The sequence below is a fragment of the Suncus etruscus genome, chromosome 5 (genome assembly GCF_024139225.1).
Source record: "Suncus etruscus isolate mSunEtr1 chromosome 5, mSunEtr1.pri.cur, whole genome shotgun sequence".
NCBI classification, from domain to species: Eukaryota; Metazoa; Chordata; class Mammalia; order Eulipotyphla; family Soricidae; genus Suncus; species Suncus etruscus.
In genome coordinates this window covers 52752858-52776614 of record NC_064852.1, presented here as the reverse complement: position 1 = coordinate 52776614, position 23757 = coordinate 52752858, and the positions used below count along the sequence as shown (strand labels likewise).

The 23757-nt window shown below is 37.4% G+C and overlaps 1 pseudogene; it reads right to left on the bottom strand.

The window, feature by feature from the left end:
- Positions 1 to 23226, bottom strand: part of LOC126008583 (polyadenylate-binding protein 2-like) — a 128503-nt pseudogene extending 105277 nt beyond the window's left edge.
- Positions 23227 to 23757: the final 531 nt, after the last annotated feature.

Here is a 23757-nt window from a genome sequence, read left to right as displayed (position 1 = left end):
CTTTCTTTCTTTCTTTCTTTCTTTCTTCTCTTCCCTTCCTCCCTTCCCTTTTCCCTCCCTCCCCCTCCCTCCCTTCCCTCCTTCCCCTCCCCCTCCTCCCTCCCCCTCCCCCTCCCCTTCGCCCCTCCCCTTCCCCTCCCCCTCCCCTTCCCCCCCTCCCCTTCCCCCCTCCCCTTCCCTCCTCCCCTTCCCTCCTCCCCTTCCCTCCTCCCCTTCCCTCCTCCCCTTCCCTCCTCCCCTTCCCTCCTCCCCTTCCTTCCCTTCCTTCCTTCCCTTCCTTCCCTTCCTCAGCCCAATCAGTCCCAGACTTTTCAGCTCTGTAGTTCAGTTTCACCTCTGGATCTATTTTTTTCTATTTGTTGTTGTTTGTTTTGTTGTTTTGACCACACACCGCCATGTTTAGGGGTTACTCCTGGCTCTGCTCTCAGGAATTACTTTTGGTGGTGCTCAGAAGAACACAGAATTTTAATTCTATGAATTAAAATTTTGAGAGATTATTGATATTAAGGAATGTGTTGCCATTTTTCTAAGTGGGATCAGATTATTTTTGGGATTAACCATTGCCTTTATAAGTGAACTCTCAGTAATTCTTAAAGAGTTATCTTGGATGTGGCAAAGGTCATCAACTCTTGTTTATCTGAGAATGTCTTTATCTCTCCCTCATATCTAAATGATAGCATTTCAGGGACCCTGAAAGTTTGTTTAAGTTAAGTTTGTTTTGGACTCTGAAGTTTGTTTAAGTCTATACCTTGAATATGCCATTCCATTCTCTTTTCGTACTTATGTTTTCTATGATATCACTTGTGGTTTTTATATTTTTTCCGTCTTATTTGAGGTTTTCCCTCTCTTGATGTTTTAAAGTTGTTTTTTTTTTTCTGAAATATTTGATGTTTTTGCTTACAATTTATCTTGGAATTATTCTGCTTGGAACTTTTTTTTGGGGGAGGTGGCAGTATTTTTTGAACCTCTTGAACCTGGGAAAAGCCTAAAATAATATCACTTACACCAGTCATATTCTTCTTTTTTTCCCTCTTTTTCTGGCATTACTGTCATTGGGATATTAAGGTTCTTATTGTTATTCATTAAATATCTTTTTTCATTAAATATCTTACATTTTCTTCTATTTTATATACCTTGCTTTTACATTATTGCTAATAGATAATTAGGAAAAGTGAAGTTAAAGCAAAAGACAAATGGACTCCACTACAATGATTATAGTGAAAAGGACTACTGCTACCCAGTGTATGGTATATAAAGAAGATTTCTCTTTTGGGGGAAGGTTTTTAATTGGTTGAACTACATCCAAAAGTGGTGTGTATGTACGTATGTATATATATGTATGCATACATATATATAATACACATATATAAAGACATTTACATAGAGTTAATTTTATGTCATATTTCAATAAAATGTTTTTTGTGAAAGCTAATATAGAAAAATAAAAGGATTTTGCAGTAGTTAGGAGAATACATTACCAAAATAAACTTGCAAAAATAACTACTTGCTTAATTACTACAAAGATTGATGCATATGTAGACTAATTCAAGAGGAAATTTTCAGCTGTGTAATTAATGAATAAAAGGAATGATGTTTAGGAGGTTAAATAATTGCCAGAAGATAGCTCAAATGACTGAATCCAGATTATACATGCTGGAGGATTTGATTCCTTGCACCTCATGGACACCTGAGCACAGACAGATATGACTCCTGAGGAAAGAGCTGGAATTTCTCCTTGAGCATACAGGATGTAGACCTATAACAGCCAACAAGAAATAGATTAAGGCAAAATCATGCCTTTATAAATAAAAAAATATATATAAAAATTCACAGAAGTTAACCAAATTTCATGAAAATGCACGAGAAGTTTAAAATAATATTATTAAATTAAAATATATAAAAGTTATGTTGCATATCAGTAACAGCTACTTTGATAGCATAATTTAAAAATCCTACTTCTACTCTAAGTATATAAGTTGATATTAATAGAAAATATTTTAAATGCCCCACATTCTATTTTTGTTTTGGGGAACACTCAACTGAGTTCAGGGCTTTCTTCTGGTTCTTACTCAAAGATAACTCTGGGTTGTGTTCAAGGAACCATATGAAGTTTAGGTTTTAAACCTGAATCACTTGTAAGACATATGCTTTATTTGCTGGTACAAGTTGAAAAAGACTCTATCATGAGAAAAATGGTAATAGTATAGATATGGTAATTCTCCCTAAATTAAATGATAAATTATACATAGCTGCAAAATAACACAAGCACAGCTCTTATGAAACATACCAAGGTATCTGAATTTTATATAAAGGAACACAGGTTTAAAAAGTTAGATATAGGATTATGTGAAGAGTAGTCATATAATTTTGAAAAGTAATAACAGGAACTTCTTTATCAGATTTAAAATGTAATGACTTATTTAAGCATTTTGTAATCAGAATAGTGTTACTCAGATAGGTGTTTATGCTACAAAATAGATTGGGAAAAGATACATTAAAATATACATGAAAAACCTATATCATAATTTTAAATCACTTAGAAGACATTAGAAAATGTAAAAAATATCTCATACTCATGTATTGGAAGAAACCATATTGTTAAAATGACTATCCTAAGCTATTATATAGATTCAATGCAATCTTCATCCAAATTAGTAGATATTCTTCAAGGATCTAGGAAAGTAAATAATAAATTTTGTATGAAATCAGAAGATACGGTCTTTCTTGAATACTTGAAGCTCTCCTCAGAGGCCTAGGAAGCGCACCCCCTAAAAACTGCGTCCTGAAGTTGCCCAGCGAGTGAGTAAGGACTGGCTGTGGGGGTTGCCAGGCAGAGAGCTGATCCCTCTGTCTGTGGAGGCTTTGCCCTGCTGTGCCTTTCATGGCCCTGAGGACTTGAAGGAAACTATTTGCTTTGCTTGTCTGTCTTTCCTGAATACTTGAAACTCTCCTCAGACGCCTGGAAGTGCACCCCCAAAAAACTGTAACCTAGAGGCTGCAAAAGAGCGCAGTCATTCTGCTTCGCTTCACAGCCACAACAAACTTATCTACAAAGATGACATTAAATCCTATGACAATCATCTCCCTCAATGTCAATGGACTAAATTTACCAATTAAAAGACACAGCGTGGCAAAATGGGTCAAAAAGATGAATCCAACATTATGCTGCCTACAAGAAACACACGTGAATAATCAGAACAAACATAGACTCAAAATTAAAGGCTAGAGAAAAATCATCCAAGCAAACAACACCCTTAAAAAAAGCTGGGGTGGCCATATTAATATCTGAAGACACCAACTTTATACTCAGAAAAGTGGTAAGGGACAAAGATAGACATTTTGTATTAATGAAGGGATATGTGCAACAAGAAGAAATCAGACTATTAAACATATATGCACCCAATGAGAGACAAGCAAATTATCTAATACAATTATTGACAAATCTGAAAGAAGACATGAATACACAGTAATTGTGGGAGACCTCAACACCGCTCTGTCAACACTTAATAGGTCAACCAGACTAAAATCCAACAAAAAGACACTAGCCTTGAAAAGAGAAATGGAGGGGGCTGGGCGGTGGCGCTAAAGGTAAGGTGCCTGCCTTGCCTGCGCTAGCCTTGGACGGACCGCGGTTCAATCCCCCGGTGTCCCATATGGTCCCCCAAGCCAGGGGCAACTTCTGAGCGCATAGCCAGGAGTAACCCCTGAGCGTTACCGGGTGTGGCCCAAAAACCAAAAAAAAAAAAAAAAAAAAAAGAAAAGAGAAATGGAAGAAAGAGTACTAGTATATATATAGGACACTCCACCCCCAAAACCTGGATACACATTCTTCTCCAATGTACATGGGTCATTCTCCAGGATAGACCACATGCTGACACATAAAACATAACTTCATAAAATCAAGAGGATAGAAATCGTGCAGGCTACCTTTGCTGACCACAAGGCTCTGAAATTATATGGGAACTACAAAGGGACACAGAAGAAAAACTTTAACAATTGGAAATTAAACAGCCTACTATTGAACAACCAGTGGGTCCGAGATTAAATCAAAGAGGAAATCAAAACTTTCCTGGAAACAAACGATAATGAAGACATAGCTGCCAGAATCTATGGGACACAGCAAAAGCGTCCTGAGAGGAAAATTTATAGCTTTGCAAGCACACAACAAGAAGGAAGAAAGGGTATACCTGAATGACTTAATGATGCAGCTCATAAAATTAGAAAATGACCAATGAAAGGAACCAAAAATAGGGAAACAGAAGGAAATAACAGAGCTGAAAGCAGAAATCAATGAAGTGGAAACCCAAAAAACAATCCGAAATATCAACGAAAAACAGAAGTTGGTTCCTTGAAAAAATAAACAAGATTGATAAACCATTGGCAAAATTCACTAAGAAAGAGAGAGAGAAACTTGATAACCCATATTAGAAATGAAAAGGGGGAGATCACGACAGATAGTGTAGAGTTCCAAAGGGTAATCAGAGACTATTTTGAGAAACGTTATGCTACTAAACATGGGAACCTAGAAGAAAGGGATAAATTCTTGGACACTTATAACTTCCATGGCTAAGTAAGGAGGATGTAGTATATCTAAACACGCCCATCACTATGGAGGAAATTGAAACTGTAATTAAACATCAGTCTAAAAAGAAAAGCCCAGGCCCAGATGGATTTACTAATGAATTCTTTCAAACCTTTCAAGAGGAGCTACTACCAATCCTAGCCAGGCTCTTCCATAAAATTGAAAAAACGTGAATACTCCCAAACAGCTTTTATGAAGCCAACATCGCCTTGATACCAAAACCAGACAGAGATGCTGCCAAAAAAGAAAAATCCAGGCCAATATTTCTGATGAATGCAGATACAAAGATTCTCCACAAAATCCTGGCAAATAGGATCCAATGCATCATTAAGAAGATCATACACTATGACTAAGTCAGTTTTATCCCAGGAATGCAAGGATGGTTTAACATCCATAAATCTATCAACATATTACACAACATCAACAACAAGAAAAATAAAAATCACATGATCATATTCATAGACGTAGAGAAAGTATTTGATAAGATCCAACACCCATTCTTGATAAAAAAAAAACTCTTAGCAAGAAGGAATGAAAGAAACCTTTCTCAATTTAGATAAAGTCATCTTCCACAAGCCAATTGCAAATATTATCCTCAATGGAGAAAAACTAAAAGCCTTTCCTCTAAATTCTGGTATAAGACATGGCTGTCCGTTCTCACCACTCCTATTCAACATAGCACCGGAAGTACTTGCTATAGTTTTCAGGCAAGAAAAAGTTATCAAGGGAATCCAGATAGGAAAGGAAGAAGTCAAGCTCTCACTGTTTGCAGATAGCATGATATTCTACTTAGAAAACCCTAAAGACTCTACTAAAAAGCTTCTAGAAACAGTAGATTCATATAGCAAGGTGGCAGGCTACAAAATCAACATACAGAAATCAATGGCATTTTTATACACCAATAATGATAGGGAAGAGATGGAAGTCAGGAAGGCAATCCCATTCACAATAGTGCCACACAAACTCAAATATCTTGGAGTCAACTTGACCAAAGACGTGAAGGACCTATACAAAGAAAACTATAAAGCCCTGCTCCAAGAAATAAGAGAGGACACATGAAAATGGAAACACATACCCTGCTCATAGATTGGCAGGATTAACATCATTAAAATGGCAATACTCCCCAAAGCATTATACAGATTTAATGCGATCCCCTTAAAAATACCCATGACATTCTTAAAAGAAGTGGATCAAACATGTATGAAGTTTATCTGGAACAATAAACACCCTGGAATAGCTAAAGCACTCCTAGGGAAAAGGAAAATGGGAGGCATTACTTTCCCCAACTTTAAACTGTACCACAAAGCAATAGTTATCAAAACAGCATGGTATTGGACTAAAGACAGACCCTCAGATCAGTGGAAAAGGCTTGAGTCCTCAGAGAACGTTCCCCAGACATACAATTACCTAATTTTTGACAAAGGAGCAAGAAATCCTAGTGGAGCAGGGAAAATCTCTTCAACAAGTGATGCTGGCAGAACTGGTTAGCCACTTGCAAAAAAAGCAAACATAGACCCCAGTTAACATCATGTACGAAGGTAAAATCCAAATGGATTAAAGACCTTGATATCAGACCGGATACTATAAGGTATATAGAATAACACGTCAGTAAAACACTCCATGACATTGAGCCTAAAGGCATCTTCAAGGAGGAAACTGCACTTTCCAAACAAGTGGAAGCAGAGATCAACAGATGGGAATACATTAAACTGAGAAGCTTCTGCACCTCAAAAGAAATAGTGCCCAGGATACAAGAGTCACCCAGCGAGTGGGAGAAACTATTCACCCAACACCCTTTAGATAAGGGGATAATATCCAAAATTTACAGGGCACTGACAGAACTCTACAAGAAAAAAAAATCTAATCCCATCAAAAAATGGAGAGAAGAAATGAACAGACACTTTGATAAAAAAAGAAATACAAATGGCCAAAAGGCACATGAAAAAATGTTCCTCGTCACTAATCATCAGGGAGATGCAAATCAAAACAACAATGAGATACCACCTCACACCACAGAGATTGGTGTACATCACAAAGAATGAGAACAATCAGTGCTGGCGGGGATGTGGAGAGAAAGGAACTCTTATCCACTGCTGGTGGGAATGCCATCTAGTACAGCCTCTATGGAAAGCGATATGGAGGTTCCTTCAAAATCTGGAAATTGAGCTCCTATTCGACCCAGCTATTCCACTCCTAGGGATATATCCTAAGAACACAAGAATACAATACAAAAACCCCTTCCTCACACCTATATTTATTGCAGCACTATTCACAATAGCCAGGCTCTGGAAACAACCAAGATGCCCTTCAACAGACAAATGGCTAAAGAAACTGTGGTACATGTACACAATGGAATATTATGCAGCTGTCAGGAGAGATGATGTCATGAAATTTTCCTATACATGGATGTACATGGAATCTATCATGCTGAGTGAAATAAGTCAGAGGGAGAGAGATAGATGCAGAATAGTCTCACTCATCTATGGGTTTTTAAGAAAAATAAAAGTCATTTTTGTAACAATCCTCAGAGACAATGAGAGGAGAGCTGGAACACCAGCTCACTCCATGAAGATCACCACAAAGAGTCGTGAGTACAGGTATAGAAATAACTACACAGAGAACTATCATAATCAAATGAATGAATGAGGGAACTGGAAAGCCTGTCTGGATTACAGGTGGGGGTGGGGTGGGATGGAGAGAGTTTGGGACATTGGTGGTGGGAATGTTGCACTGGTGAAGGGGGTATTCTTTACATGACTGAAACCTAATCACAATCATTTATGTAATCAAGATGTTCAAATAAAGAGGAAGAAAAAAATATTTATATATAATATATAAATATATATTTATATAAATTTACATTTATAATATAATATTTAAATATTATAAGTATATACATAAATATATATTTATAAATATTTAAGTAAAGTTACATTATAAATTTATAAAAATATATAAATACATTTATATATTTATGAATATATATTAAATATATATTAAATATGCTAACATAATTGAGGAACATAACTGAGGAAATTAGAGTTAAAATGATTATGTCATAAAAGAAACAAAAATAAGCACTCTAAAAGAAAATATCACAATTTTCCAGCACTGCATTCATCAAGACATTTAAGCTCTTCAGCATTAATAGTTTATGCTAGTAATTGTTGAACGCAATAGCATTTTGTACTGTTAAAGAGACATACATGTTATTAACATTCCTAGATACCTAGAATATGAGCTTGAAAGCACTTGATATACTAGAAATAAAAATTATTTCAAATATTACTAACGTGTATTTGACAAACTTGTAAATGATGTCAATTATCCTCATACCTAGGTATAATTGTCTTTTTCTAGTTCCCTTTCATTGAATGCTTCTGTTCTATGTAATCAATAAGATATGTGGAAATATATGTGTGTGTGTGTGTGTGTTTATTCTGAGGCTAGACCTGAAAGACATTATTACTTGAGCCTTGCTTTTTCTGAATTATTAAGCTGAAAATAATACTTATTCCTTAAGGATGATAAAATTTAAACTCATAAATTCTGTCTGAATAATATTAATAAAATAACTATCGAATTTTAGCCTTGAAGAAAAGAGACTGGGTACACTCTTTGTATTTCTTCCACTAAATATAAGTAAAAGTAATAAGGACATTCTATATGAATGTAGAGATAAGAGATTTTACAAAGGTGAAGAGAAAGGATGGAAATATGACCATCACACTTAAAGAATGGCACTGAAGAGTGTACTGTGTTTTTCTCTTGTATAAGTCAGCTATGGAAAATTTAAAAAGCTAGTAACAGAGAAATGCCAAAAATTAAAGGACAAAAATCCTGCTCTTTCTTGGCAGGAGATAAGTCTTTTAAGACAAAGTTTCAGACAATAAATGGATATATCTCTAATCAATCATTATCATCATCATCCTAAAGGGTTGGTGCCTATTTTCTTGACAATAGTGACTGAATGGGAAATTGTACTTTGTCCTTCAACATTTAGAGTTAGAGGAGGGTGTTTTCAGAGAAGAAGGATTTCTACACAAAATGAGTGGAAATGAGGTCATTGCAGTATCAGTGGCTGCAATAATCAAGACACCATAATCCTGACAGTAGTGCCATTGGAATTTTAATGGAAAGTTATCACTTCCACATCAATGCATTGGAAACGAAAACACTTCCCACTGTGGTGGTAGTGAAGGCACCAGATAGCAATAATGAGACACTCCTATGCTTCCCATATAAGAGAATAGTGTGTGGAGACCTAATTTTAAATCACAACAATCACCTCAATGTGATGTCAATTAAAATCAGTTTGGAATCTGAACTTGTATTCCCTGTAGGCAGTAAAAGAAGTCTCTATTTTCTGCCAGAGTTATGTCAGAGAAAGCTGGTTAAAACAGAAAGCCAGCTAAATTAGTTCCAGCATCTCATGATAAAATGCCCAAATCATATAAATTTCAATAAATTCCTGGTCATCATACCAATAATCAGTAAAGCCCAACTTAAATGATGCAAGTCATTCAATAGACTTTGATGTTAGAAATATCTAACAGTTATTAAAGGCCTTATCATAAAAAATGCTTCATGAAAAGTATATTTTGCTTGAACCAAAGGAAAAGTAATATTCCAGAAAATAGTCTCGACACAGAAAAAGATTATATAAATAGATGGCAAAGGATATCTGAAAATGAAAAATACAATAAATGAAAAATGCAATAAAACACAATGCCAGGGGCTGAGCAATAGCACAGTGGTAGGGCGTTTGCCTTGCATGCAACTGACCCAGGACAGACCGGGGTTTGATTCCTGGCATCCCACATGGTCCTCCGAACCTGTCAGGAGCGATTTCTGAGTGCAGAATCAGGAGTAATCCCTGAGTAACTCGGGCTGCGACCCCATAACAAACAAACACCAATGCATGCAAAAATCATTATCGAAGATGTCCTCTATTTGGTAAAAACAAAACAAAACAAAAATACCTACAAGTTTAGGTATATTAGCAAATCCCAGTGAGGTAACTCTCAAACCACCTGATTTTTGTTTTCATTTTTTGGTTTTGGGCCATACCCGGAGGCGTTCAGGGGTTACTTCTGGCTCTGTACTCAGAAATTGCTCCTGCCACCCTTAGGGGATCAAACTCAGGGGATCAAACCCAGTTCTATCCCAGGTCGGCCTCGTGCAAGGCAAAAGCCCTACCTCTGTGCTATTGCTCCTTACACTCAAACACCTGATTTTGATGATTTGTTTTGTTTTTGTTTTGTTTTGTTTTGGGCCACACCCGGTGATATTCAGGGGTTACTCCTGGCTATGCGCTCAGAATTTGCTCCTGGCTTGGGGGATCATATGGGACGCCAGGGGATAGAACCACGGTCTGTCCTAGGCTAGCGCGGGCAAGGCAGACACCTTACTGCTTATGCCACTGCGCTGACCCCTTGTTTTGTTTTGTATTTTGGGGGGCACACTCACTGACGCTCAGGGATTACTCCTGGTTCTGCACCCAGAAATCGCTCCTGGCTTGGGGGACCATATGGGACACCAGGGGAGGATCATACTGCAGTCTGTCCTAGGTCAGCCACATGCAAGGCAAATGCACTACTGCTGCACCACATCTCCGGCCCCAAATCACCTGATTTTAACACTTTTTTTAGCTACTATAATTAAGATTCAATAAATAATGCTAGAACAAATGAACTAACAGATATAAACAATTATAGATGCCTCAATTTGTATTTTAAACCTCCATAAACCTTCTACAAACTGCTTCATGAATCACACAAGTAAATGTAATAGCAGCTATGAATATTCTAAAATAAAGCATAATATAACCAGTTTCAAATGTAAAACAGACTATTTTTAGACATAAAATAGAAACCAGTATTTGTAAAACAAATAAGTATTGGTAAATGAGACTTCAGAAAAATTGGGAACTTATATAAAAAGGATGGAAAGACAGCAGAGAAAAAATATTCTCGAATTTACACTTGATAAAGGACAATTTTCTAGTTAGTTTACTTAATAATTTTAAAAACTCACCTATGCCTCAAATAATTCAGTTTGAAAATAGACAAGGATATCAGATATATTATTGAAAGGATATACAAATGGCAAATAAACATATACAAGGTGTTTGTGACTGGGGCTATAGCACATTGAGTAGGACGTTTGTCTTGCATACAGCCGACCCAGATTCCATTCCTGGCATCTATATGCTCCTTTGAGCCTGCCAGAAATGAACTCTAAGTGCAGTCAGGAATAACCCTGGCCCAAATAACAAACAAACAAAAAAAAAAACCATACAAGGTGTTTAATATTATCAACCACTAGAAAAATATAACTTAAATCCTCAATGAGATATCAGTGAACACAGACTTGAGTAAAATGCAAAATAGTGACAAAAAAGACAAAAAAAATTTAGACAACTCATAAATTTCTACTTGCAAAGTAAATAAGGCTATTACTCTGGAAAAATGAGCAGTTTCTTAAAAACTAAACAAAACAAGAAACTTCCAAGTAATTATTTGATCCAAATATTGTAATTTGTATTAATGAAGTTCTTAGAATTCAGTCTTAACAAATAAAAATCTTATTCATTCATATAAAACTACATAAGAAAATTTAAGTGGTTTTATTAACAATAGTTCTAGAAACTCAAATTGTTTTAAGGACTAAATATTTAAAGTGCACAATATGATAAATATTTAAGCATTTACATAAGGAATGTCAAGTATATACGGAACACCAAAAAGAAACAAACTTTTGAAGCACATATGAATAGAATAAACTTCTAGATAATTCTGAATGATAAAAACCAACACCTAAACCTTACATACTGTAGTATTTGCATACATCACTTTGTGATGAGAAAATGAAAGAAATGGAGACAGGTGAACTGTTACAAGAGATTGGGGGAAAGATAGGTAATTCTTTCTTGATAATTTTGGATCTATGTAGAGATTGTAATGCTCTTCATCTTGACTTTATGAATGAAACTTATCTCATGCAATTAAAAATAGACTAAAATTAAATACCCACATAAGTAATATATTTTTAAGTACAAATTGAAGGGTTGTTGAGATAGTACTAGAATTAAGATACCTTGCAAATGGTCTACATGGCTTCAAACCCTGACAACAGATATGGTTGAACCCCACCAGGAGTGATTCCTGAGTACAGACCCAGGAGTAAACCCTGAGCACCAATGAATATGGTCCCTCAAATTAAACTAAACAAAGAATTAAAAAATTGAAAATTGAATAGGTATACCTTGCATTGAATTGTATTGAATGGCAAAGATACTTACCATATAAATCCTTAAAGATATATTTATAGTGTTATATAAGAGTATTACATGTAAGTTACATGTTACATATTCTATATTATTTAAAGTCCTAATTTGAGAGAGATGAAGAGAGAGAGAGCACAGAATTAAGGTACTGTCTTACATCTTACTAAGTCCAATTCCATCCTAGTACTGCAATACTGCATATAATTCCTCAAGCATCACTAGGAATGATTCCTGAGCACCACCTTGTAACATATGAAGATATCTAAGAAATAAATACGTTTAATTATAGAGTTGATAGTCTGAGAAGAGTGGTGGTTAATAAATTAATGCATACTCTAAAAATCTCCTATTTGTTATATTTGGCACATATTATGACAATACAGTTTACATAGTAAAATTACATACAATTAAATTTTTGGTTTTCAAAGTTGTACTTTATTTTATTTTATTTTGCTTTTTGGGCCACACCCTGTGACCCTCAAGGGTTATTCCTGGCTCAGGAATAAAGCTGCTGGCTCAGGGATCATATGGGTGGCAGGCCGCATGCAAGGTAAATACCCTACTGCTGTGCTATCTCTACAGTCCCTATTTATTTATTTGCTTATTTGTTTTTATTACTATTATACATTCTACTCTTCACTTATTTACATCAAAAACCTATAAAGAATGAAAATTTGAGTTATTTCTGACCTTTGTTTTTTAATGAGTTTTAATTCCTTACCCCTGTAGCTATAATTTTATCCCTAAATTATCATAGTTAGGATCTGTTTATACAATCACTTATCTATGTCAGTTCCACTACCACCCTCCAGTAGAACCTCCTGACTTCATGAAGCAGAGTTGTTATCATACTGCTTTTCAGACCAAATGTGAATTCTATGGTTTATACAACTAACATCCAGTTGTCAGGAGTATTTCAATGTGTTATATAATTTTATAAGTTGTATAACTTTTTTTGACATAGAAATAGCAGGGAACAGCCAACCTATATAGGTCATTCCTGTGCATGTTTGAAATAACCTTTCCTAATAAACATCATCTAAAATGCTCAGTGTTTTAATCTTGAAGTAATGTTAGTGTCTTAAGTCAACCCCATTACCCTACTAAATGTTTGATAGAAACAGAAAATGAATTTTTCCTCTTGTATACATGTTCACAACACAAAAAGAAAAGAAGATTAAGATAATTTTTCCACATATATATTTTGTAAATCCCTTTGTATTTCACTGGGCTTGTGGTAAATGGCTTTGACTAAATTAAGGAAAGTTCCTTCTATTCCCATCTTGTTGAAAGATTTTATCATGAATGGGTTCTGGATCTTGTCAAATGCTTTTTATGCATCTATTGATATAATCATATGACTTTTTGTTCTTGTTCTATTATGTGTTGGATATGCAGATTTCTAGGAAATAAAGACTAGAAAAATAGCTAAATCGCCAGAAAAATAATTCACTAAGGAAAAGTGTTTAAAAGATGATGTAAGGACACTTAAGTTACTAATTACCAGAATACAGGTACCCTGAGGGCATGCCCTACTGGTGTGTGTGTGTAGTGGGGGGAGTGGTCCTATATTTATTCTTATCTGCTACCTTTCCCAAAAGAAGTTGCTGGAGTCCAGTCCCAGGTGAACAAACGGGTCTGAAGCTGGGCGCCCTGGGATTTGAGAAAACTAAATAGACAGGAGCCATAGCACAGTGGATAGGGTGTTTGTCTTGCATGCGGCTGATCCAGGTTGGCATCACATATGATCTCCTGAGCCTGTCAGGAGTAATTCCTGAGCACTGCCAAGTGTGACCCCAAACCCCAATCCCCAAAACACAAAACAAAGAAACAAACAAAAAGAAAACAATACAAACATAGGGGGAAAAAGCATGTAGTCCGGGAACTTCCAGCCTCGTGTACCGAAAAGCCCTACTGTCTTTCATGTACAGTATATATTCAGGGACAATCAACATGGGAGGAGAGCCAGACACCTATGTAATGCTAGCCGAGCTTAAATATGTGCTTATATCTCAAAGAGGGTTGTGTATGGAAGAGAAATCTAATGTAAAAGTTTCTGTATCTTCCTTAAGGGGTAGTGGCGGGGCAAAAGATTGAATACAAGACTCCCCTTCGACAAGGCATTCCCTGGCAATGCTTGTGTTCTGGTAATTCAGAAATTAAGAGTCCTTATCAGCCTTTTCTGATCCTCTCTTCAGACTATCAGTTCTCTAAGTAAATGTATTTATTTCTTGGATGTCTTCATATCTGACAAGAAATCAATGCAAAGACTGCATTATTGCCTCAGGCCTCTTTCATATGTAAAAGCCTAGGAAGGTTAGATTACATAGTAATCTAACAATAACAGCACCTGTGTGTTACTGTTTATGATTCTTCCTATATTTTATTGACAGTCAAGGGTCTCAGTCAGGCTGTGATGTGCCTACCCTATGCTTTTTACTCTTACGACTTTTATTTTCCAGCACCTTTGCTTCAGGACTCTTTACTGAGTTCAGTTCTTGGCAATTCTGGTGTTAATCCACCCTTGCCTTCCCAAGATGAATCCTACTTGGTTATGTGATGAATTGTTATTTTTGATACCTTTTTAATGAATTGTTGGATTATATTTTCAAGTATTTTATTAAAGATCTTTGTATTTGTATTTATCAAGATATAAGCATGTAATTCACTCTCTCTTTGGTGGTTTCTCTGTCTGATTTTGGTATTATGGTGATATATTTTTAAAAGAAGTGGTTTGCGAGTGTTTCTGTTTCTTCAGTTTTTAGGAAGAATTTAATAGTGAGTGCATTGGGGCTTGGGCTTTTGTTTTTTGGGAAGACTTCGAATTAACATTTCAATTTCCTCTACAGTGTTAGGTCTATTCAGGTATTCCTAAACATTTTAGTTCAACCTTGGGAAACTATAGAATTCCAAGTATTTATCCATTTCTTCTATTTGCTCTTATTTCATGTGCTAAATATTTAAAAAGTAATATTTAATTATCTTTTAAATTTCTCTAGTGTTTTGTGACATCCCCCTTTCATTATGATACAGCTTATTAGAGATCTTTCTCTTTCTTTTTGAGTCTTGCTAATGGTTTGTTTATGTGAATTATTTTTCAAAGAAGCAACTCTTGCTTTCATTGATCTTTTCGATTATTTTTGGGATTCTAGTTCATTAATTTCTGCTCCTATTTTTAATATTTCCTTCCTCCTGCCTGATTTGTGATCCTTTTGTGGTCAATTTTTAAGCTGTACAGTCAAATTATTTATGTGGGTCCTATTTACTTCCTGATGAATTATTGCAAAGCTATAAACTTTTTCTTAAAACTGCTTATGCTGTGTCTCATACATTCTGATAGCATATATTCCCAGTCTCATTTATTTTGAGGAATCTCTTGAGTTTTTCTTTGATGTCCTCTTTGACCCACTGGTTGTTCAGCAGTAATCTGTTTAATTTCCAAGTGTTGAGTTATTCTTCTATTTCTTCTTGTAATCCACTTTTATTTTCAGTTCATCATGGTCTGAGAAGGTAGTTGATACAATTTCTTTTTTCTGGACTTTATGGAAATATGTTTTGTGGCCTAGCATTTGGTCTATCTTGTAGAATGTCCTATGTGCATTGGAAAAATGTATATTTAGTTTCTGGGGATTAAAAGCCATATATATACATATATATGTCTGTATGTATGTTTCATGTGATGCTGGGGAATCACTGGATTATTGAAGTTATAGTTTTAATTTTCTGAATGTTTTTATCGGTGTTAAACCACACAGAATTCTCACTAGTAGTGAATGATATTTCCTTTATATATAAATCCACATTTCCCCCAAATCTGCTTTTGTTAAAAGGGACCAAGAAAGCCTAGTATCCAATGAAGGCCCAAGGTCCAGGAATGTCCAGGGCCCGGGGAGAAGCTCAGGGTCTGGGAATGCCCAGAGTCTGGGAGAGTCCACTGCCTTAATTAGAGACCACGAACCTTCAAAAATGTAATCAGCAATGCAGGTCTATTTCTCCAGAGCTCTGGGTTGTCACCACAAGCAGGGAATTCGATCTGCAGTGAGACCCCAGCATCCAAATTTCACAAACATTTAAGGGAATTCATATGATAATGAGCATACAGGTCAAAGTATTCCATAGGTTCATACAATTTAAATTATCCAATAATTTTTACAGAAAAGGTGCGATTTTCTGTCTATTCAGCTCCTTTATGACATCATCTACCTCCAACTCCTAGACAGATGGCATGTAGAGATATGGGCTAGATCTTCCAGATGGTCTCCTAATCTACAGGGTGGAGGACCCGTTCCCTTAACAGGGTAGTCACTGTAGTGGTAAGGGGAAGGAAGCCTTGTTTATTATATTATAATTTAAGCAAGCCAGTGACAGAAGTGAGAATAGCATTAAACTAGATTCTACCCTTATTCTATACCTATTGTGCCATCTACGTGTTATTTTTTTTTTTTAGTGACTGTGTGCAATTATTCCTCCCTAATCTTCAAGGGTCATCTGCCATATGCAGGGACCAAGGTGTCCTCGTGTTGGAATGCAGGATGGTCAGTTTGGTTTCAAGGTGTCTCTGTGCTGGAATGCAAGATGTCCTTAACATTTACAGCTTGGTTCTAGGAATCAGTTAAGATTAGCCTGGTTCACTCATCTATGGGTTTTGAGAAAAATAAAAGACATTTGTGTAATGATTCTTAGAGACAAAAGAGAGGAGGACTGGAAGGTCCAGCTCATGACATGAAGCTCACCACAGAGAGTGATGGGTGCATTCACAGATAATTACACTGAAAACCATCATAACAAAATGTGACTGAATGAGGGAAGTAGAAAGCCTGTCTAGAATACAGACCTGTGTGGGGTGGGGAGGAGAGACCCTTGGGACATTGGTGATGGAATGTAAAAAAAAATTAAAAAAAAAAAAAGATTAACCTGGTTCCAGAAATCAGCTGTCACTTTAGGCCTAGTCTTCCTTACCTTGTAATTGCAGCCTGTAATTAAATTTGTAATCACACCTATTACTAAGAAATCACTGTTCCTATTAAAAACTAGTTGAGAAATATTATAAAATTATTTAAGAACTTACTATGTCAAAATATCCATTCCAACATTTTTTTTTAAATTTTTATTTTGATCATAGTGGCTTACATATCTTTCACATTAGTATTTTAGGTACATATTAACATTGAATCAGGAGAATACCCACCACCAAATTTGTCCTTCCCCCATCCCCGTTCCCTTTTTGCAACCCATATCCCCCACTATCACCCCCCCCCCAGGCTGCTAGGGTAGGAGGTCCCCTCTTTGTCTAGCTTACTGTCAGTGATCATACATCTGTTTGGTCCTGGTGCCCTCCCTTGCTTCTCCCTCTATTTGAGAGGCGAACCTATATAAATCGAGTTATGTGGTTTTATTTGAGGGAAAGAAAGGCAATAGAATGGGGTAAAGGTTAAGCAAAAAAAATAAATTAATTAATAAAAATATGCTGAAAATGGGCAGAGTCCTTCTAGTGGCTATCAGCCTCAGTTTGAGAGAGGACATGAAAAAGGTAATTGAAACACCATAACAATACAAAAATAAAGGTCAAATTAAATATCCAATGAGCCCTAGAGCAATAAAAAGAAGCACCACACAATAGTCTCAGTTCTGAATACAAATTATGCTTGAGTACAAAAAGAAAGAGAAAGATAAGATAAAATAATATAAAATAAAAAAGGAGACATCAACTTTAATGTGTATACCAAAACAAAGATGTCAAAAAACAATCAATTAATCAATAAATATATATGGAAAAATGATTATTTTGTGCTTTTTTTTCTTCAACCCCACCCTGCATAGGCACAGTAATTATTGGGGATATGTAGAGGGAATTCCCTTGGCCTAGGAGATACAAGGTTTCTTCATCCCTGAAGTATACTGTCATGGGATTAACTATAGACTCCTTGCATGATCATTTACTCTCCCCTTGGTGCTTTTGTGGTGTATGGAAGACTTCTGCTTCGTCATGGATGGTAAAATCAGTCCTCTATATCTAGAGATCTTGGTGACTGTGCAGCTCAAGGAATGGAGCTTATGATGAAGGATTTCTTTATGGTTCTAGCAGTTCTGCTTCTTTTGTGTCGTTTTAATTCATCTTCTGTAGTTGGTATTCTTGGTCATTATGTTGCTCCTAAAATGGAGCCTGGGACAGAGTCTTTCGTTATGTTTCTGAAAGACCCGTTCACTTTTGGTTGTCTCAGTCAGGCCTCTGGAATTGGAGATCTTGTTTGTTGAACAGATTGTAGAGCAAAAGCTAGGTTAAAGCATTTTGTTGTTGTTGTTGTTGTTGGTCCCGGGATGCGTACTGTCTAGTTCTGGTTGTAAGAACCAGTCATCTGTATATAGCAATCTTGGTTTTTGCACAAATCAAAGGGTGACATGTCTTCTGATTTTGTCTTATCTTTGGCTGGTGAGGAAGGATAACTTGCTCTTAGATCTAGTTGTTCCCATTTCCTTGTTGTCAAGTTATCAATTTAGAACTGGCGTACGTTGGTGTCAGAGCAATATTATGAATGCCATGAAGGGGACTTGGTTCCTGGAGCTGTTGTGGAGAACTCTGTTGTTTCTATGTCTGGGGTCCAGGAGTCAAGGCTGGACGGTCAGTGCCTATTTCCCTGGAGTCTAAGTTGGTTCCCCATGACATACATTCAGGGTGGGAGATGTCTCTGTGTTGTAAAAAAGAATAAGTTCTTATCTCTAGTAGATAAAAGCTTGTTTTTACAGGTAAAATTTTCCCTATTTTTAATATGCTTTTGCAGGAAGAAGTGGTGCTACATTGTTTTGCTGGTAGATTTGGGGGTGAAGAGAGAAGAAAACAGACCCATGACAAAAACTAAAAATATATGTGCTCAGACATATCTAAAGAAAAAAGATTTTCTTAAAAGAAAATAAAGGATTAAATAAAAGACATAATTAAAGAAATAAAGTGGGGCCAGGAGGGATAGGATGGAGGCAAGGTGTCTGTCATTCTTGCAGAAGGATGGTGTCTCACATCCTGGCATCCCACATGGTCCCCCATGCCCACCAGGGGCAACTTCCGAGCACAGAGTCAGGAGCACCCTCCAAGCACCGCCAGCTGTGACCCAAAAGAAGCACAAAACAAATCAAATAAAAAAACAAAAAGTAGAATAAAAAAAAAACACAAGAGGGGAAAAAGAAAAAGAAAAAAAAAGAAAAAGGGAGAAAGTGAAACAGAAGATTACTTTATATTTGGGGAGAAACAGTATAAGAGGTAGTGTTATATAGGTCTATACTTATTATGATAGTATAGGCTTCCCCATTGTCTTTTGAGATTTCCTCGTGAGGTGTGGGCTCCACGCAGGGTGGTCTTGGGTAGAGTTCTTGCAATGGGAGTCCTTTTGGAGTTAATCCAGTATTAAGCCACTGTCCACAATAGGGAGAGGTGATTAGGAGGGCCACACTGCATGAGTCAGTCGGGGTGTTGATTGTATTTTTTTGCCGGAATGAGGTGTGAGTTTGAGTGAGTGTCTCTTCGTTGGTGTAGGAGGTTGGTCTTGATGCCTAATGGGTTAAGAACTGAGGGTGAAGAGTAATAACATGGTGGGGATATTGGGGATTGGATTAAGGGGTGAAGAGATAGTCAGGTTTCTGAGGGGGGGAGAGGGGATAGTACATGGGAGGGGTTATATAGGGTATAGGTATGGATTGTTTGTGGTTTAGGTTTGTCTCTTAAGGAGGATTCCTATCTCTGTGTGCTCCTGCCCCCATATAAACATATAGAAGTTAGCTTAGCTATATATTAATGTAGAGAGGTGGGGAGGGCAAGAGATTCGCTGAGTACAGAAAGATAGGAAAATATAGTACTTGTAAGGAAAGGAAACTAATAGATCAACTTTTGGATATGTATAGGTTTCGTGTCTTGAGTACTAACCATTGTGTTAGTGAGGTCTATCTATATAGGTATTTACTCTTTGCAGTATTGTCCGCAGCACCCTTTATATCAGCTTTCTTTCCTTTCCCATAGAAGTAACCGTGTGGTTTTTATTTGACCCGGATTGAATTGATGGTAATGAGGAGAAGAAGGTGGAAGAGAAGGGAGACAAGAAGAGAGAAAAGGGAAAACAAAGCAGGATAAAACAAACCAACAATTAAACAACAACAACAAAAATATGAAGTAATGAGAAAAGAGGGTAAAAGAGCAAGGGCATGTTAGTTTGCTTGAATGTGTAAGATGTTTAGGCCCTGTAGTAAAAATCTGTAGGTTACAGTTGTTGCTTCGGTGGTCTGGCTGGTCATGCCTTCAGGTCCTAAAAGAAGGCATAATCTAGGGATAAAGGGTATGTTAAAGAGTTATATCATGATGCAAGCTGAGTATGGTGCCTCGTGTGACTCAGCACCGAGGTACCACCGAAGGATGTTCACACTTTGTATCCAGGAACCCCTAGGGGCAGAAAAACTGAGAGGTTATTTTACATGTGGTAAGGTTAATACATTCAACCATAATGTTTTGATTTTTGTTATTTTTTTTTTTTGGGTTTTGGGCCACACCCGGTGATGCTCAGGGGTTCCTCCTGGCTCTCTGCTCACAAACAGCTCCTGGCAGGCACGGGGGACCATATGGGACACCGGGATTCGAACAAAGCACCTTTGGTCCTGGATCGGTTGCTTGCAAGGCAAACGCTGCTGTGCTATCTCTCCGGGCCCAACCATAATGTTTTGAACTGTTTTCATTGGAGTCAATAATTTCCCATCATAATCTTTACCTGTATTCTTGTATAAGATCCCTAATAAATTATTATGGTCCTTTGTAGTAAAACAATAATTACATACCTGTTCTCTCTACGCTGCTGTTTCTGCTGTTGCTGGTTTTAATGATATAATGTGTAGTTGGGCTTCGTGTTGTTTCTCTTTCCTTTGTTTTGGGCTCTACTTCCCAGTATATGGTGATTATTACAGTGTTTGAGGTTTCTATCCTGTTACACCCTGTTATTTAATCGTGGGGTTTTGGTTATATATCTGGTGCCTATTCTAGATACTTCAGAATAGTGCTATCATTTTGTGTTCATCTTTCATCTTCTGGCTTGCTTCGTTTAACATAATATGTTCTATGTCCATCCACGTTGCTGCAAAGTCTGTGATCGTATCATTTCTGACTGCCATGTAGTATTCCATTGTGTATAGATACCACATCTTAATGATCCACTCATCTGTTGTTGGACATCGAAGTTGGTTCCAAGACTTGGCTATTATACTGAGTGCTGCAATAAATAGTGGGGTGCACACATACTTTGGGATGAATGTCCTTCTGGCTTGGGGGTAGATACCTAGGAGAGCAATTGCTGGATCAAATGGAAGCTCAATTTTGAGTTCTTTTAGCACTCTCCAGACTGTTCTCCATAGGTGTTGGACTAGGGGGCATTCCCACCAGCAGCAGAAGAAGGTTCCATGAGGGCTTGAGAAGAATGTGTATTCTGTTTTCTGGGAGTGGAGGGCCCTATATAAGTCTATTAACCCTAGATCTTCTAATTTTTTATTTAGGGCTCTTATTTCTTTGCTATTTTTCTGTTTGGTTATCTGTCCAGTGGTGATAGTGGAGTATTAAAGTCTCCTACTATTATCACATTTCCCTTCATGTGTTTCTCCAGGTTAGTGAGCAACTGCGTCACATATTTTGCTGACTCTACATTAGGTGCATAAATATTGATCAGGGTTAGTACCTCTTGATCTAGTGTACCCCCTGATTAGTATGTAATGACCTTCTTTGTCTCTGATCACTTTCTTGAGGTTGAATGGAATTTGGTCTGATATAAGAATGGCTGTCCTGCTCTTTTTTTTTGTTTTCCATTGGCCTGAAAGATTGATTTCCATCCTTTTATTCTAAGCCTATGCCTGTCCTGTACTTGTAAATGTGTTTCTTGCAGGCAGCAGAAGTCTGATTTATGTTTTCTAATCCAGTTCTCTACTATGTGTCTTTTAATGGGAGAGTTTAGTCCTTTAACATATAGGGAGATTATCGACAGAGAGGGCTGTTGTGCAGTTGTGTTGTGTAGGGTGGTTGTTGTTACAATCGTGGGTTTGGATTGTGTAGTTCATCTCTGAGTAGGTCATTTAGAATCAGTTTTGTTTGTACAAATAATCCAAGATCGTTTTTGTTTGAGAATGTTTTTAGGCTACCATCTCATATGAATGAGAGTTTTGCTGGGTATTGTACCCTAGGCTGGAAATTTCTTTCATTCAGTCATTTAAATATTTCATTCCACTGTCTTCTTGCTTGAGTTGTTTCAAATGGGAGTTCTGGTTTGATTCTTATGTCCCTTCCTTTGTACTTGAGGTTCCTTTTTTTCCTTGTTGCTTTAAGGAGTTCATCTCTCTCTCTCTCTCTCTCTCTCTCTCTCTCTCTCTCTCTCTCTCTCTCTCTCTTTGCCATTTGGATTATTATATGTCTTGGTGTTGGTTTATTAGGGTCTATTTTATTAGGGACTCTTTTCACTTCCTGAATTTTCACGGAGTCTTCTTTCCAAAGGGTGGGAAAGTTTTCTGATATTATTTCCCTAACCACTTGTTCTTCCCTTTTTCCTGTTTCCTTCCCTTCTGGTATACCTACAATGCTTATATTATTATTATTTTTTTGTCTTTGTTCATTAAGTACTGGACTTTTCCTTCCAGTGCCTTGCCTCTTATTTCTTTGTTCGTTTCCTGGTCATTTTGGTTTGCAGGTTTCCTCCAAGTACTACTATGTGCTTCTCCATCTCTGTGATTCTGCTCGTCTGGCTTTTTACGGTGTCTGTTAATTCCTTTAATTGCTTTTATATGGAGTCTCTCATATTTTGTATCAGATCTTCTTTAATTTGGCTAATTTGTTCCTCCATGGATTTCTTGTACTTGGTGGCTAGCGATTCTCTCATTTCCTGTACCAGGGCTTGCATTTCCTTTCCCATGGCTGCTTTTAAATCTTCATCTCTTGGATCTGTGCGTTTTGGTGGACTTGGGAACTTAGTAGGAGTTCTCTCTGTATCTCCAGCTGTTAGTGTCCTCCTCACTCTACCCATGTTTTTATGCATTTATTGGTGTGGCTTGGAGAGCAGTGCCTTCCGATTTCGGCCTCTTTTTGCTCCCTGTGGTGTGGGGCTGGGTCCCTTCTCTGGTTTGCAGCTCTGGGTGAGACTGTTGGGTGGGCTGGCTGAGGTTTGGCCTCTAGAGTGCCTTCTAGCGGAGCCTGATTACTTGCTGCCTTCTCTTGTTGGCAGTCAGTGCAGTACCGCACCTGGCCACAATGATGGAGGACACTATTGAGCCTGGCTCCTTTGTCCTCCTCCCCTATGTGGAAGTCAGTGAGCTCCGCCCCCTCCAGGCCTCTGCTGGAAGCCCCTCCCATCTGTAATTCCTATCTGTCCCAGGGGCACAGAGATGCGGTGGGGCAGGGGTGGAGACAGAGGAAGGTCCCTACTGTCTGCCAGCCCTGGAAGCCTCAGGGATGTGATGGGGGAGGGGCGGAGGCATGGGACGTTCCCCTACATCAGCAGCTGCCAGAAGCCTTGGAGAAGCGGTCGGGGGTGGGGGCAGACACGGGGGAAAGTTCCCTACCCATTCCAACATTATACACCAGCCTTTATATGTATATAAGCAAATTTTATGACTTTATTTCTTCTAACAGCTGCATAGTATTTCACAGTATAGATGTACCACAGTTTCTTTAGCCACTCATCTGTTGTTGGGTATCTGGGTTGTTTCCAGATTCTGGCTATTGTAAATAGTGCTGCCATAAACATAGGAGTGCAGAGAGAATTATTGTACTTTTTTTATGTGTTTGTGGTCCTAGGGTATATCCAAGACATGGTATTGTTGGATCACATGGAAGTCAAGGATCAGTTTTATGAAATATCCATATTGTTTTCCAAAAAGGCTG